Here is an 8,438-nt window from a genome sequence, read left to right as displayed (position 1 = left end):
TCTTGTGATACTCTGAATATTACTGTGTTATTGCACATATACAATTTTTGTGTCATCAAAAACTTACAACCTTAGTAAAAATAACAAGAGAGGGAAACTTAATAATTTATAATCTATTGATAATGAGCAAAGATCTTGGTTTAGTAAATCCACATGATTAACATGATGTTTGCTAGGGTTTACCAGCAGAAGTACTTTGTCAGATCAGAGCCAAGGTATGCTGGAAAGAGACTGTGTAATGAAACACATATAATGAGAAAGGTTTATTTGAGGAGGAATACAGAGGCTCCTCACTGAGTGAGGGTAGATGGGGAAAAGAGGACAGGAAGTGAATGTACTGGCTTTTAATAAAGAATTATAGTGTATTCACATAGGGATAATACATACATTTAGCTAACAGGAGAAATGTGTTCCATTTTGGCAGCTGATGATGACATGGCCATTGTTTCTAAGTTACTGTAGATGGGTTTAGGGGTTGGATTTGTGAACATTACCTCATATTATATATTTTAAAAAAGAAGGAACCATTTAAGTGTGACTAGTGAGGTAGGGATATGGTGTCAGGCTCTTTAGACTGCTTTCTGTTGTCCAAAAAGGGCAACCACATCTTCAGGAAACTTTTGATATTCCCTGTCAGGATATATTTGGTAGTCATGGGTATCCATTTATGTGGATAGATGATAGTCCTGTAACGATAACTGATTAATTGTTTAATTAGAGATATTTTGAATTTGTTGTTGGAGAAATCTTTAGAAAAAATTAGCAGTGTGGGGTATTATTAGTAAAAGCAGGAATATGAGGAGAAGGGTCCGGAAGGGAAGTATCCACTTCCATGTGGAATTACCAAAGGCACAAAAGGAGGGAGACATCAAGTTGTTCCTTACATTTTGGGTGGTCTATTTGTCACTATTGGATTTTACTTTTTACTATACCCAAATTTTGACTTAGAAGCAGCATTCATCTTAAAAGAAGAGTCAAAGGCCTCTATTATAAGATTTACAAAGATCTAGTCTCTGTTGGTTTTGGAGTAAAGCTACTCTCAAAGAGTCAATTTGTTCTTGATGGTTGACTTTGGTTTGGGCTACATGTTGGTGGTGCTTGATGAGCTTGGAAGAAAACAGATGAAACAAGGTCAGGAACGAGGCTAGTCTTGCTGTCCCAGTGGTGATACTTACAGGTATATCTATGACAGTAAGAATGGGGAAAGACTTGAACTGCAGTTTTATTATGTCAGGCATATATTGAGTCTAGGACTAGAATACGCTAAAGCTATTCTTCATGTATTACCTCCAAATTGCTGGAGAGAAATACTAGCACACCAGCTAGAAGGTCGGTGGCGGTAAACTTGAGTGCCACAGAGAATCGAGGTGTTATAGATGATAGGGCACAGGGGCTGAGGTGGAGTGTCAAGTGCTAAGGTTTTTTTAATGCAGTCTAAAATAATTATGTCCCTCATAAAATGTGTCCTGGGTGCCTTAAAGTGGCTTGCAATGCCAAGAAAAGAAAAGGTGATTTGAAAAAGGTAGAGAGTTACTGCTCAAGTGAGTTGGTGGATGGCGATGTAATGTTAGTTTATAATGTTATAGGAGATTCTGTAAGAAGGAATTGTGAGTTGGTCCCAGGAGAAACACACAACCATCAATTCTTAAAGCTGCCAAGTTGGGAGAAATAAAGAAGCCTATAGACCCAGGTCAGAGCTTGAAGTAGGAGTCAAAATGGCAAGTTTATAATACTTAGGGGAGAAGATGTTAAACACGTTACGACTTTGTAGGAATGCTGAATAACCTCCTCTCTTTTTAGGGGATGAGTAATCGAAATGTATTTTCTCTAGATTTCTGTCGTGCTTTCTGGGTGCTGGTAGTAAACAGTAGAGTGTACACATGTCCTCTTATTTGTGATCCTGTGGGCCCATGAGGAAAATGTAAAGGGCCCTATCTGGTCCTTAGAGGAGGGAATCAGAGAAAGGGTTCTCTGTAACATGTAACCATGTAACAAATGGTATTGGTAAGACAAGCATTACAAGCCTCCATTGCTGTCTGGTCTCTCTTTATAATAGCTGTCTGATCATAGAGGAAGCAGGAAAAAAGATCAATAAATAAAGATGATGGAGTGGAAATAGGAATTATGATAATTTTAATTGTCTTCTGGCTAGCTACTATGTAATTATTTACCAACCTTATTCAGAGCTACTGTTTGTCATAAGTGAGAGTGCCTTAACCTTCGAATCTCTGTATGTAAGAATTATCTTGATCTGAAATAGATGAGGAAAAAATAAAAAAAGTCTATATCCAATCCAGTAGAGTCAAGCATGGCTGCTGGGATGAAGCCTTATTCTTCTGGAAGCAGGGACAAAATGATTCCCCTCCGTGTTCTCTGAAACTTAAGGGAGCAGTGTCCTGTTCGTGTATATATGTAGGAAGAGAAAGTATCTTGAAGTGGAGGAGTAAACGGCTTGGGTGGGATATATAGATTCATTAAAGGAGGTCCATAAACATAGTGCCTGGTGGGGTTACAAAAATTAACTTGAAGAAGCCCTGCCATTTAGGATCAAAGGGTGAGTGATATAGGTCCACAGGGGGGAGAAGGACCTGATTCCCAATATTGATTTGAGACTGACAGGAGCTGGCATATGGCTTGGGTAGGCAATGGTCAGTAAAGTTCCATAGGAGTCAGTAATAAGCTTTAAGAAATGCAAATACTCCGAGATGGGATGCAGGTGTGTCTTAACAAGTGAGATAAAGCTTGACTGTTAGGTTGTAAAGAGCTGGTATAGATAGGACAGAATTTGAGTGTCAGCGGATAATAGAGAGAATGTGTGTTATAATGCAAGGATGACCTGCTTTGGGTGAGATAGGTTTGGGCCTCCAATGGCCACAGTTCTAGCTGCCTCATGTTCTCAGCTATTGCCCTTAGAGAGGACAGAGTTGTCAATCTGGTGTGATTGGCAGTGGACAATTCATATAGCTGTTGGGAGATTGGAGGGTTTTATTATAGTGTGAATTTAGTCTGAGTTCATTTTTTATAATCCATTATTTATTTATTTTTGGCAAGTAGTACACACTTTCTAGATGGCAGTGTGTGACAGGAAGGCATGAAAGGCACACTGTGAATCTGTGTTAAAAAGGGAAGATGTGGACCAAAGTGGGGTAATTTTACGAGGTCAGAGATGATTGACTTACATCCCCTGAGACTCTGGAACAAGGACAGATATTGGGCTTGTGTGAGGTACTGGCTAGGGTGCTGTAACTGGATGACAATGGGGAAATGTGTTTATGTAAGAGGAGTTTTGGGTTTTGGGTATTCCAAACTTGGAGATCTATCTGGGAGAAGAGGAGATCTGAGGAGCTATGGGTTGAGACAGGTAAGTGGGGATGGGGCCTGGTTAGCAGCATCAAGAGTAGTGGAGGTTTTGTCAAAGGCTAGCTTTGACACCAGGGTAAACTGAGGCAGTACTCAGACAGGGGAAAGTGGGCCAAAATCTGGTGGCTTCTGGCTTCTCAAAGCCAGAAGGTGGTAACTTCTGCCTAAAATCTCTAATTCTCATTAACAGTTTAGCAACCAAAGTTGATGGCTCTGGCATCTCAGAGCCAGCAATGTTTGTGACTGGCTAAAGGTTCTAAACTCTCTTTAACTCTTTATCTGCCAGAATTAATAGCTTCTGGTTCTTGTCTCTTGTGGAGGGACAGCCTCCACCTCCTTACTAGAACCACATGAAGCCTGAGCTGTCCATTGGCTACTTCTATGTAGAAGACCTAGGTCCAATCCATGCAAGTCCTTGGCTGGAGCTTCAGACTGCAAGGCTCTTCTGGTCCCTGGTTAATTGGTTCGGTTTGTCTTCTTGTGGATCCCGAGTCACCTCTAGGTCCTTTTATCTTTCCCACTATTTTCCAATAGACTCCCTGTGCTCTGCCCAATGTTTGACCATGACTTTCAGCAAATGTTTTGAATTGATTCTGCGTGGAGTAGGAGAACACCAACCCATCCACCAAAGCATTGATCCAAGATACCCTGCCTATAGGTATAAGGTATAAATATAGAACAGATAGAGCAGAGAAACAGGGAATGTCCAGCCAATGCCTGGCTCAACCCAAGCCCCATCCCATGGAAGAAAGACAATCCCTGACCATATTAATGAGTCTCTGCTATGCTTGCAGACAGAATCCTATTAGATTTGTCTGCTGAATTTTCTTTCAATTCCATAACAGCCAAAGATGGTGACTCTGACCTGTTTCCTCTGATAGGAGATAGGTGGCTGTGAAGCTCTAGTAACTTACTTAGAAGCTTACTAACTCATTGTGATCCAGAGAGAAAGAGAAAGAAAAGACCATGCTTTCATAAACACACTCAATGGATGAAGTAAAGCAGGCTCCAGCCAATTACTACATATATATATATAGACAATCAGATAAACATATTTAATGGATTGTGGATAGAGAAAAGCTTTAATTCCAACCATTAACATACAGATAATCAGACAAACATATTTGGTGAATGGAGTCAGCTTGAGCAGCTCCAACAACTTTTAGTATTGTCCTAAGATTATATACTCTCTAAATCAACGATCTCTAGATCAGAAGAAAAATTATGTCATGTCCATAAAAGCAATTATCATAAAATTAATTACACAGCAAGATTATTGATTATATGTTTTTTCATTAAGACTCATGTCTAAACATTTCTTATCTGTGTCTACATTCCAATTGTTCATTGGGACTTTAATCAACAATGTTTCATATTCTAGGTTAAGGTGGTCCAAGAAGTTACATATATTTCCTTTAAGACTTGAATCTGACTAAACATATTTAGCTATCAATGAGTTCATTGGAAGTTCAAAGCAACAGTTTTATTTTATATCACATAGTAACAAGATTCAAGCAGCAAAAACATAGAGTAGTAAGTTTTTTTTTCTTATATTAGCTAGTTATAATCTATATTTTCCAAGAAACAGGCTACCTATTGTAAATATTATTTTTGAGGTATTGTATGACTAAATTAGGTAATTATCTACTTTCTTTTTATGTCTCATCTTATCATGGTGCATACAAAGACATAATGATCTCATTTCCAACCTAGAAAAAGTGTTTACATTTTATCATAAATCTGTCTCAAGCTTGTCTTCTTGCTACAGAGGTTTATGTGCCAATAACATGTCAAGGTTCACAGACTCTTAATAGAGTTCTGATATTCTGTGAGGGATTGTGAGGTATTAGAATTACTTGTATAAATATTCTATTAAATCATTATTAAGAACTACAAAATCATTTTCATATTGATTCTGGAGGAAATCTTCCCCGTCAGAGTGAAACAATTAAACCATAGCATAGGCAATGATGATTTCTCTAAGCCAGGACATATATATGAAAGATTAAAGCAATGATAAGTATAGAAAAACAAATCAGCAGCAGGAAGCAAGCCAGAGACAAAGTCTCTGTGGCCTTGGTTCCATCAGGGCACATCCATCATATACCACGCAAAACAGTAGACTGCCTACAGCAAGTTTCCTTGCTTGCCATAGAGTTTTTTTCTGTGTGCATGGCTCCTGGAATGTTTTCTCTTGTTTGAAGTTCATAAAAAAAGGAGTTAGTGGAGGAGAAGTAAAAACAGAAAGTATGGAGTAAAAACAAGATTAAGCTTGGATATAAAGGACCTCCTTCCATTTCCTAGATTACTGGCAGTAGCTATAGATGTCCCTAACACTGTGGGTATCTAGAGTGCTGCTTAGTTATCACTTAATTATCAATTAGTCTACATTAGATTTACCAGAGTTGACAAATTACTAGTTAGATTAGCCAGATTATACTACTAAGGTGGGTAACTTTAGAAACCTTTAAGTCAGGCTCTAGGTATAGAATTTTGAAGGTTTCCAAGAGGCATCCCACAATTGAATCTCGAGGCACAGATGATGAAACAGTTTTCACTGCCGAAGTAGAGGAAAAGTTCAAGGCCTGAAGTCACAGGTTACTTAGGTTGACTGAGTGAAGAAATGCCAAGTCACCACCTCACAGTTTGAGGTCCAGAGCTAAAAGACTGAGAAGACAGAATGCCTGTTACCAGAACTTCTGAATGAAGCCAGACTGCAAAAACCATGCTCAAATACGAAACCTTATCCAAGGGAATGGCCGAAGGTATGATTTGGTGCAGATAGTCAATTGGAGCCTTAAAGACTATAGTTGGGGCAACCCCTGTTTCTAAGAATACTAGAATTGTACCAGAGTCTCAACAGTAACTTCCTCAGAACTTCCAGAGAAGCATTTATACGGACCAAAGGAAGAAATTTTTCTTATTTCTCTCAGAGTCACAATAAACTAAAATTAGTTTAAAATTTTATATAAAATACACACACACACACACACACACACACACACACACACACACACACATTACATTCTGACTACAGTTTTTCCTCTGTCTTCTCTCATTCCTTCCCCACCTCCCCTCCTCTATTTACTCCTCCTATGTCTCTCTTCAGAAAAGTATAAGCTTTACCAATTTTTGTTGCTGGATGGGGTGTTTATCATTTGATGATCCAAAATGTTAATTTGTTGCAGGTGGACTGTGGACATATAATAGGGTCCTATTGTGGCTTAGAAGGAAGAGGGAAGCTCATGTGCTCCAGGATATCCTACTTAATCTCAGGCACCAATGTTAGGATTTAGCAGGGGAAGTATCTTAAAGGGTTGGAGCCAAGATGTGAAGCAAAAAGATCACACCACACAACAGATCTAACATGAGAGGTTTATTGGAGTGGGTACTGAACTAGAGGTTGTCTCTGAGTAAGGGTGGATGTAAAATCAAAGGCAGGAAGAGAATGCACTGACTTTTTAGAGAGGGCTATAGAGCAGGTGTGTAGGGAGAACATGTGACTTGCGGCCAAAATGTGAACTTGTTGCATTTTGGGAGTTGAGCTTGTTTGGAGGTCCTGGCAGGGCAGTGCAGCTATTGTGTACCCTTGAATGCAGACATGCCCTCCACTATTCTGGGATGGTTATCCTTTTTTACCTTCCAGTTTAGGGAGGGACACACAAGGAACAGTGCAGGAGGAGGAGGGGACACCCATCTAGCCAGCCAGATCAGCTGAATCAATCCTTGTGATTGATTGGGTGAGAGACATTGCAGCCAAGTGGCTATTATTGCTATGTAAAATTTGGTGGAGTAACCGAATTATTTCCAAATAAAACAATAGTTTCATTGTTTTCTAAGTACTAAAATGTCACTGGTTCTCCATATATTAATATTTTTCTAAACAGTTTCATTTTCAACGATAAATGGGGACCTAGAACGTTGTAGTACTTATTCTATTCATCTTATCATTGGCAGAGCTGTACATTTAATGAGTAGTTTCAAATCTGATGTTTTATTTTTTTTAAACAAAGGAGACTACTTAAAATATATAACAGTAACATTTTCCAGAATACTAACTAATATGTTAAATTCCAGTGAATAGCAAATGTATGTACAACAGCACAAGTGACAGAATAAATCGTGCTTTTATGTTTACAAGTCCTGAAATTAAGTATTGCTTTGTCAACATAACTTATATTCACGTCAATGTGCAATTTGCATTCTCCTGCCTTCAAAGTTTTTGAGCTTACTTTCTAATAATACCCCTGCAATGCATTTTCCTGCTAACCATAACAGTGAGTAGGGTAGCTGAGGGACATCACTATCTATGATGAGTGCCAAAGGAATTTATGTATTTTATTTGTAAGTTATCATTAAAAAAAAAAAAAAAGGATTCCCAATGATTTGTATATATTTAAAGATATTTTCCTGAAAGGGCTGCATAGAGTTAAATAGCAGTATTGTAGATGCTAATTTTGTTATCTGTTATTTTCTCTATAATAACTAGTGTGAGACAATCCCTTCTCAGATTTATATTAAAAAGTTTGAGTACCAAGAACTACCAATTCATTTTCTTTAGACATGTTTGTTTCCAGGTAACAAATTTATGTGAAAATGAATTGTGTATGAATTCAGAATATGGCAGGAGTAGGATAATTTAAATATTTTGCAGCACTTATTCATGCAGACGGCAAGTTGTTGGCTTTTCATAACAATAAAATGTGGGCCTGTTATGATGCAAAGGTATTTGCTTCATATTTGTATATTCTGTCAACACACAAGCAGGGCATTTAAATTAGGCATTTAAAATATCTAGTTTTCTGTCTCCTTAAGTTATCGTGATCAAAACCATGGACGGATTAGATTTTGAGGGGGAAATAAAACACACAGAACCTGTATTAGAGACATTAAATATGAATGACTTTGAGTCCTAACTTAGTGATTTTTTTACTTTTCATTTCATACATCAGTAATGAATAATAACAAATTTTCCTGAACTCAATAATTTGCATGGTAAGAAACTCTGAAGAATTGATATTCTGAGCGGGAACCTTATGCTCTTTAAATATATTTCACTTTTAGTTATTTCATTGAAG

This window comes from Acomys russatus, chromosome 30 (assembly GCF_903995435.1).
Source record: "Acomys russatus chromosome 30, mAcoRus1.1, whole genome shotgun sequence".
Lineage (NCBI taxonomy): Eukaryota > Metazoa > Chordata > Mammalia > Rodentia > Muridae > Acomys > Acomys russatus.
Note: the sequence above shows the minus strand (reverse complement) of the source record.